Below are 9,235 nucleotides of genomic sequence, written 5' to 3'. Positions count from 1 at the left end.
TGTCTATAAAAAAGTAATTAAGTGACAAACAGAGGGACTGAGAGGGAACCAGACAAGGGGAAGACCGATCGGAAGTGGCAAGATTGTGAACTAGGGAAAAGATTTCACGAGATTTGTTTGTAGAGAGAGCTACTCTCTCTCTCTACACTTGAAAGCCTTTTCAGAACTACATATAACGTAATACGAACTCAACAGATGTTAGTCATAATTCTATACATCAAATTGTATATAGCACTTTATACATAACCCTAGCTAATTTCCTTAGCAACCACTACTCTGCTACCAAGTAATAACTGCTACAGCGGAACTCCAAAAATCATTTCTAATCTGTACTCACCATTTCCCTGAAACCTTCGAATACACAATCATTCGTCAGTGGGGCCCATAACAATGCACTTTTACTCTTTTCACTTGTAGCTTGGCTTCAAGGAATTTGGTGAAACGCAATGGAGAAATGCTGTAACATTTGATGGAGTGTCTAAAACCTATTTTAATCAGTAATTATTTACACCTACAACTTTATACACTTTACCATGGCTTTATTCAAACATTTCAATTTATTCAGACGCATCACCATAGAGGCAGTGGATCTGCTAGAAAAAAAAATTAGGCGTAGGAAAATCACAAGACCAGCTTTAATATTCCATTTTCCCAATTTTATTAAAAGCAAAACTTTAATATGTCTGTCATTTAAGCATTAATAAGTTCTTTATTAAGTAAAATCTTAATTGGTTATTTAAAAAATGATCATTTTATTTAGAGCTCAGAAAAAGTCATTTATTTAGAAATCAGTTAAAAGTTTAGCAAAGAACAGATAGTTCCAAATTCATTCTCTCCTAACATCGCTACCTAACGCCCTCATCTTATCCTTATATCCTGAAAAGCAAACAAGAGGAAAAAGTTAAGAGTCTCTTACATCCAGGAACACTTCGAGAGGAAATCGAAAGAGCGACCCCCTCTAAGTAAAACCAGGGGGTTTTATACACTAATTTCCTAACTTAATCTATCTAAAAAGTATCTAACATCACTAATTCGGGTTCTGATTGGACAATTTGGGGTGGGTGAGCATCTTCTCACCATTACAACATCGAACTCACGGTGAGTCAGCAGAATCATAATAGTCTTTTGTTTTAAACAGTCTCTGGCCTGGTCACTTCCTTCACTCGCAACGTCGAGCAATGTTCTCACGTTCAGAACACTTGACCGTCCATATTTTGGCAATCATCCTAACTTCAGGGCAATGCAGCCTTGAACTTCCCATCCGCGTACAGGCAGCTCACTCTTGCTGGCAGGCTTTAGGCACGCATGCGCAGTCCAGCATTTGCTCTCAGTTAGCCAGAGTAACTGGATTTTATAGGCCTCAGAGGCCTCTTTTGGAACTATTATAGAAACAAACACAAATTCATGTTAATTTTGGTAATGAAACCCCTTCTGTTTACCTCCCACCGTACTAATGTTCCCCGATTAGTTATTACCTAGCAGGTAAGCCACATAAATGCATTTCATACTTACATATCCGATGACTTTTAGCACAATAACGTGTACCATAAGCACATTCACATTGCGTTTATTTATCTTTAAGCTGTGCATTAGTTCACAACACAATAACAACACAAATTAGTTATTATTTTGCTCATGCATGCAAAATTAGTATTCACCAAATGTTCGTGTACTGTGCATCTTGTACTATGGTTGGTTATTTTATGACAACACACCGTTAGTAAATATTAACGTTATGGAACATTGAGTTCACAAGGGGTACACAAAATTTTGTTTTGCCACCTTGCTCCATCAATCTCATTAAAGTTAAGCAGCAGTTTTGTAGAGGAAGTTAAGGATTTGAAAAGAGAGTGACCCCGTTAAAGACTATAGAACCATCTTGTATGTCAAGATGGTTTATGGTGAATGTAATAAGCGTGACAGCCGCCAAATGAGTGAGTGGATAGGTATGGGACTCCTCGTCATTTAGGTCTCGTATGAACCTGCGCGCATGCGCTGCTCTGCGAGACATTAATTAAGGGCTTTTGAGCGCTGAACACACGCTCGTGCATGTGCTTTTTTTAAATCAACCCGCGATTGGCCTTTGCGTGCGTCTTTCTAACATTTTCTCTGGTCCTTGGCCTAGGCTCCTCGGTAGCCCATGCCTCCACCGTCTGTTTCCAATTATCTTAATTGGAAACTGATGGTGGTCGCACTGGCCCTGTTGCGAATTCCTTTTAGCACACGCACCACTCCTGTGCTTGTTCTACCTGTTTGTTGTTTTGTTATCTGCTCAGCAGCCAGGCGCAGAGAAGGACGCTCAGGGTGGTGATGAACAACAGCCACCCGTGCATCAGGGGGAAAGCCATCTGCTTCCTGAGCAGACCCCTGTGCATCCTCCGAGGTCTCCCGCCACCAAGTCACCGTCCATGAACGGACCACCGGCGTGTCTCCCTGGTCGCTGTCGATGGCTGTCCCCCTAGTAAATCCATGTCTTTGCTTGCCTCCTTTGCGCGCTCCGACTCCTCCTTGATAAGACCTATTATTCCCAGCTCACACTGCAGCCCCACTCCTTCTGCAGCCGCGAAGAGTATCCTGTGGAGGAATGAGGGTTGCTGCTAAAGCCTGCTGCATGTTCAGCACCTCGGACGCCAGGCGGAGGTGGACCCGGGAGAGTCGGGCACAGGCCACACCACCGACCAGAGATAATCACAGGCTGCCGTGAGCCAGGCGTTTAACCAGCCAAGTAGCAACAGCAACATGACTGTGCATTTTGTATGAATCGCGAAGAAAGGGCTGATTGTGGATCATGCGTCATCACATCTGCACTTCCAGTGTGCTATACACTGGCCCCCCCCCCAAGAGATGTTGTCCGTGTCACACATCACAATCAGACTTCAAAAGCACATGTCCAAAAGGAGCCTTTGATATTTGTGGTCAACATGCCCCTCTTCCACAGATGCAGGCACTTGTTCATCCATATTGTGTCAATAGAAACAGAGGCGCGCGCACACATACTGCTTGCCCAGCGCACCTGGCGCAGATGTACACAAAGCACAGACCCCTGAAACATGAATATCAAGACGCTCTTATTCACCGAGGCGTCGACAGAATTATTAACAGGTACCGGCGTGCATGTAAACACTCTTGAAAAAGATGTACATGCATCGCCAATGCAAGAACATGCACACAAAACCACTTGTAAGCCGATAGCAACACCAATACTTTGAAACAGACATGTGAACATGAAGCATGTCCATGCACAAAGACATATGCAGATTTACAGGTGTAATTACACAGACATATTGTGCAGCCATATACACACGAGTCCTTTTCTAAAATTGTATCGGCTGGGAGTAAACAGCAGAGGATAATCAACGTGCAGTGTTAAAGACGCTGTTTAAGGGCGAAGGCGCCATTTGATGGGTGTGGTTAATACAACCCTTGTGGGCACACATACGAGGCTGGATGCTTTTACAAAGAATACGTTTCAAAGAATGTATTCGCCAGTGATTCCAGGAGCTTCCGTTGAACCCACAGACTTGATCCTGTAAGCCCCTGAATACTTATGATAGGGATTGCTCAGAGGACAAATGCATAGTTGCTGCTTCGGCCCTTCATCCTTCGAGGTCGATATAACCAGCATTGTAGCGAATGCTGGCAGTACTACTTGTTACAAGTGTCACGAGACCGCGCTCGCAGGATGGCATGGCTCTAGCGGGTGAGCACAACCGCGAAGACATGGAGGCGCTCTGGGAACAGGCGCGCGTGCACCCAACTGGTCCAAAACAGACAGACCACTGTTGTCACAAGTGTGCGCACATGTGCCTTGAGCTGACCCACGACATTGTTCATTGCTTCTATGTCAGTGCCTACTAGAGTTAAACATGCCTGCCAAGCTTCGCCAGACGCATGTGTTATGGGTTAAAGTGAGATGGTCTTATGCACGCTTCTGGAGCCCATTCACACAAAATGATTGGCATGGGCACAAATAAAAATACATTCAAAATAAATGGTTTTAAGGTCCTGCCAGCCTGCAAAGCGTGTGGCATTATGGTATCGACATGAGGCCACTGATGGGTCAGTTTGTGTGTAGCTGTGGGCCTCTGTATCACTTGCCCATTTATTAAACTAATAATGCTTTTCATTTAATGCCTGCGTTGTGGCAGCACGACACTTAGTTACAGGCGAAGATCTAAATGGGACCAGACAGTGCTCTTGTGTTGTCTTGGGACAGTAGAGTAACACATACTCCATACTTTTCAAACAAAGTACACAGAGCGAAATAAAATAGCCAAAAAGGGAAGCAAGGCACATGTAAACACTTATCCATACACTAGTACGTACTCATCGTGCACATTCACGTCTGCGGGCGCCCCACCCCCAGAAGGACCAAACGTACGGCTGATCTACACAAATCATCTTCCTTAACATTTGCTCATGCGGAACCCTAGACAATATCACTTGATGGTTTTTGGTCACTTGGGAGTGGTGCTCCCAGTTCACTAAAGCAAAACTGAAACACGGCAGTAGTATGATGGCCACCTTTATGCACCAGAAGAGAACAGAAATGTTATTTTATCCCTTTTAACTTTCCGCACTGGTAGCAGGCTAGAAGCCTGCGGCTTTTTGTGGAGACATATGCAATAAACGTAAAACCTTACACAAATATAAAAGTGAAGAAGTGGCTCAGCTGTCAAGGTACAGCAGCTAATAAAAAGCCTAAGTATGTTTGTATACATTTAAGCATTTTTTATGACACTGTGGACAATATGAGGCTCGTGAACCAACTAAAGCTGTCTCTATGCCAGACCAAAAATGGGTCTAAAATAATGTCATTTCTATGCAATGGATCTAGTGAAGATTCAAAATGTGTCCAGTTTACGCTTAGTATGTTGTACACAGGGTTTTAAGTAGGCCGGGTCTTGCCAGCACTCAGCACCGGCAGTTCTAAAAAGCAGGTGCTGAAACGGGTACCTATTAGTCTCTCCATTTTCACCCTTAACATCAGGGTGTACCACCCTTCACTGCCTTTGATGTCATTGAAAGAACCTTTTTATAGTTCTTTCACAGTCTCGTCATTTTAGAACTGACGCATTTTAAAATATAAAGGAAGCCATTGTTATTGCTTATTTATCTTATGCAGCTAACAACCATTGACAAAGCAAATAGTCCTGGCTTGTTGTATGAGGTAATGTTACTTGTTGTATTGACAATCCTACAAAACACAGATAAACTAGCATATCCTTTGCAGATAGAGCTAGAGAAGATCAAAACTATTGTCAGAGCCCTGTTTATCTTTGTGCAGCCTGTAAGTAATAGCCAAGCGTATCTTTGTCTTATCTAATATCTTTTTCCCCCAGATGAACTGTTGTCTGCGGTTCAAGGTGCGATTTAGGGTCGGCCTGGCCTACACAACAATCAGCCAGTGTCCAACAGGCTGCCCATTGAAAATGACAATGCCTTTTATTTATATTTTAAAAACCAAAACATAAATAAAAGGCATTGTCATTTACCATGCCAATCTAGTGGCACAGCACCCAGGATAATGTGCTGCATGGCTAAACACTTATAAGTGTAGAGAGCCACCCGGGCTCATCAATAATTTGTGTCCATTTCCCTCACGCATCCCCACACGCCCGGGGCGGGCTCGCTCCGGGGTATAAATAAAGATGCGGAAGACCGCTCGAGGTCTTTCCCAGCACCCACTAACCTGTGTCACCTGTGTCCTCGTTTGTAGCCATGTCCCACGTGCTAGGCCCCGTCCTTGCACTCCACATTGGCGACGAGGGCGGTTCGAATGCCCGCGTGCCCGCCTTCCTCCTGCCCTTCAGGACGGTGGTGTGCCGTCAGCGCCTGAGGGTGGAAGCCGCGGAGCCCACCCGCATCGCTCCGGCACCTGGCTGCGCTGCTTCTCCGCACACGCGCTCTGGCTCGAGGCCCACCCAAGCGTCTCCTCCCGAAGAGCGCGTTCAGCTGGCGGGACTCGCCGAGCACGACCTCCGGGTGAGTCTTCTTCCTGCGACCCTGCCGGCGCATTGCCCCACAGCCTGCCCGACCTTAATCACACCGCCTGGGGTGCACCGGTGACGCGTGCCGTTTGTTTCTGCCTGAGGCCCTGAGGGGGAGGGGGGCTGAAGAGCCATGTGCAGTGCAGCCCAGCAATGAGCCCCCAGCAAGCACAGGGAGCAGCTTATACGGCCCGAGGGAGTGGAAGGCTTGACCCCCTCCTGCATAACCAACAAGCATTGGCAAACCTCAAAAGAAAAAAAAAAAAAAGACAGAGGTTTTATGAGACACCAGGCTACAAGCACCCCCTGTCAGGTGTGACACTGTCAGTGAGGCGAAGGAAAGCACCACGCAGCAGCTCATACCCTGCCTGCTGGACTGCCAGACGCTACTGCCCACGCCCACCGCGGATAGGTGCAGCAGAGTGGCCTGAGCTGCCCTGTCACAAGCATTGCTGCTGAAAAACGCGCGCCCTCAACCACGCGCAAACGCTTTGACACCGCGCGCAGCCCGCGCAGTGCTCGAGAGAACCTCAGGGGAGGCTCCAGGAAGGCGGAGCCATGTCCAACCCCGCGACGGGGTCAGGCCAGTCGGGCGATGGTTCGAACCAGGGCGCAGCGGCCGCGCCACAGAAGACAGGCCCAGCTGGGGGCGCCCAGAATCAGGCAGCAGCGCCGGCCCCTCAACCGCCTAGTCACGCGCACACAGGCGTAGCGCCCCTGCCGCCATTCAGCGAATCGGCTGACCCCGCGACGGCAGCACCGAGGTGTAAGGCGTGGCTCGGGAGGCTGACCCTCTACTTCAAAGGTACTCGAGAGACCGATGGGACGGTCAAGAGATCCCTCCTCATCCTGTATGGAGGTCCCGAAATCTATGATCTTTTCGAAACGCTCCCTAACACTGGTCCGGACGACGACTATGATGCAGCAGTCACCGCGCTTAACACCCATTTCGACCCCCAACTCATCAATGACTTCGAGAAGTTCAAGTTTAAAAGGGCGTGGCAGACGGAGTCCGAGTCTGTTGACATGTACTATGCAAGGCTGCGCCGGCTGGCCAGCACCTGCCCTTTTCTCAATCCAAGAGACGAAATCAGAGATCAGATCATCGTGGGGTGTCGCTCAAAGTTGCTAAGAAAACTCATTCTCCGGCAGCCGGGAATCTCGCTCGATGAAATACTAATTCTAGCCCGCTCGCACGAGCTGTCCGACGCGCGAGCCGAAGAAATGGAGATTGCGCTGCGCTCACCGATGGCCGTGCCCGCCGTGACCAAGGTTACGCCGATCAAGGAAGAAAGGGTGGATGCGATACAACGGAGGCCCCAATCCAACCGACAGCGACATGTGCCCAACCGGAGTGCGCCGTGTGCGTACTGCGGTGAAGACCATCCAGCGACGGCGACATGTGGCGCAAAAGGAAAAACATGCCTGAAATGTGGCCGGCTGAACCACTTTGCGGCAGTGTGCCAAGGCGGGAGATACAGACTGAATGCACCACGATCCCGTGCAGCGTATGGACCCAGACCACTGACACAGCGAATCCGACAATTGTCACTAGATCAAGAGTCGCCACCCCCCGACAACCAAGCACAGGAAAGACGACCACGATATGAGGATGAAGAGGTATATGTCATCTCCTATGTCAGCCGAGTATCCACAAAGAGGAGACCGCCGCCCATGTGCACCGTCTCCATTGAAGGCAACGAGGTGAGAGTCCTTATAGACACAGGGGCGTCCGTAAATGTTATGGACTCGGAACAATATGAACAGATGTCGCCTAGGCCCACCATTGCACCTTCAAGCGCACGTATCTACACATATGGAGGAACGGACCCGCTGCCACTGCGTGGAGTGATCACCACCACCATGGTGAATGGAGAGTATTCAATGGAAGCTCGTTTCCACATCACCAAAGGAAAGAAGGGCACTCTTCTAAGCTGTCACACCGCAGAAGACTTAGGACTCGTATTCTTTGCGAATCAAGTGCATCAGTCACATGCAGACAATATGTTGCAAGTATTCCCAGTGTTATTCGAAGGCCTGGGGAAACTAAAAGGAAAGAAGTTTCGCCTGCACATGGACACCTCAGTTCGTCCCGTAGCCCTCTGGCACCGGCGGGTGCCGTTCAACCTCCAACCACAGGTAGAGGCAGAGCTCAAAAGGCTGGAAGATCTCGGGGTAATATTAAAGGTGTTAGGCCCGACCCCTTGGGTGTCTCCGCTGGTTGTAGCACCCAAACCGAAGTAACCAGGAGCGATCAGGTTGTGCGTTGACATGAGACTCCCTAACGCAGCAGTGAAGAGAGAAAGGCATATTACCCCAACCATGGACGACATCATCCCTGACCTGAATGGGGCGAAGTGGTTTTCGAAGTTGGATCTCAACTCGGGGTACCATCAGCTTGAACTGGCACCAGAGAGCCGCTACATAACCACTTTCTCGACCCATGTGGGGCTACGAAGGTACCGGCGATTGAGCTTTGGCGTGTCATCAGGGGCGGAAGTATTCCAGAACGCCATACGCGAAGTATTGTCAGGTCTGAGCGGGGTAATCAACCTCAGTGATGACATCCTCATCTACTCCAACACTCTTGAGGAACATCATGCCCATTTGAGAGCTACGCTGCAAAGGCTGGTGGAGCATGGATTAACCTTGCATCGGTCAAAATGTTCATTCTATCAAGAATCAATCGACTTCTTCGGGTATACGTTCACCCGAGATGGACTGAAGGTTGACCCCAAGAAAGCGGAAGCAATCCGGACCGCGAGCACTCCGCGGAGTCCCACTGAAGTGCGGAGCTTCCTAGGCATGGCCACTTATTGTGGCCGTTTCATCTCCAACCTGTCGGCTCTGGCAGAACCCCTAAGGGCACTCACTCGACAAGATCACAAGTGGCAGTGGACCGGAGCAGCCAATAAAGCATTCCAAGACATGAAATCAAGCCTTCTAGCTAAGACAGTGATGGCGTATTTCCAGCCGCGCTGCAGAACGGAACTGATTGTGGATGCCAGCCCGGTGGGCCTTGGAGCCGTGCTCCTACAGGAGTATGACATGGAAGAGTGGAAGCCAGTCGCCTACGCGAGTAAGGCCCTGACTGACACCGAGACCCGGTACGCCCAGATCGAACGTGAGGCACTGGCAATAAAATGGGCGTGTCAACATTTCCACTTATATCTGTGTGGGCAAGAGTTCAGTGTGGTGACAGACCACAAGCCCCTGTTGCCTCTGTTTGCCGGGTCGTCCAGATT

Source organism: Lissotriton helveticus, chromosome 7 (assembly GCF_964261635.1).
Source record: "Lissotriton helveticus chromosome 7, aLisHel1.1, whole genome shotgun sequence".
NCBI classification, from domain to species: domain Eukaryota; kingdom Metazoa; phylum Chordata; class Amphibia; order Caudata; family Salamandridae; genus Lissotriton; species Lissotriton helveticus.
The sequence above is the reverse complement of the archived record's forward strand: the minus strand, read 5'-3'. Positions refer to the sequence as shown.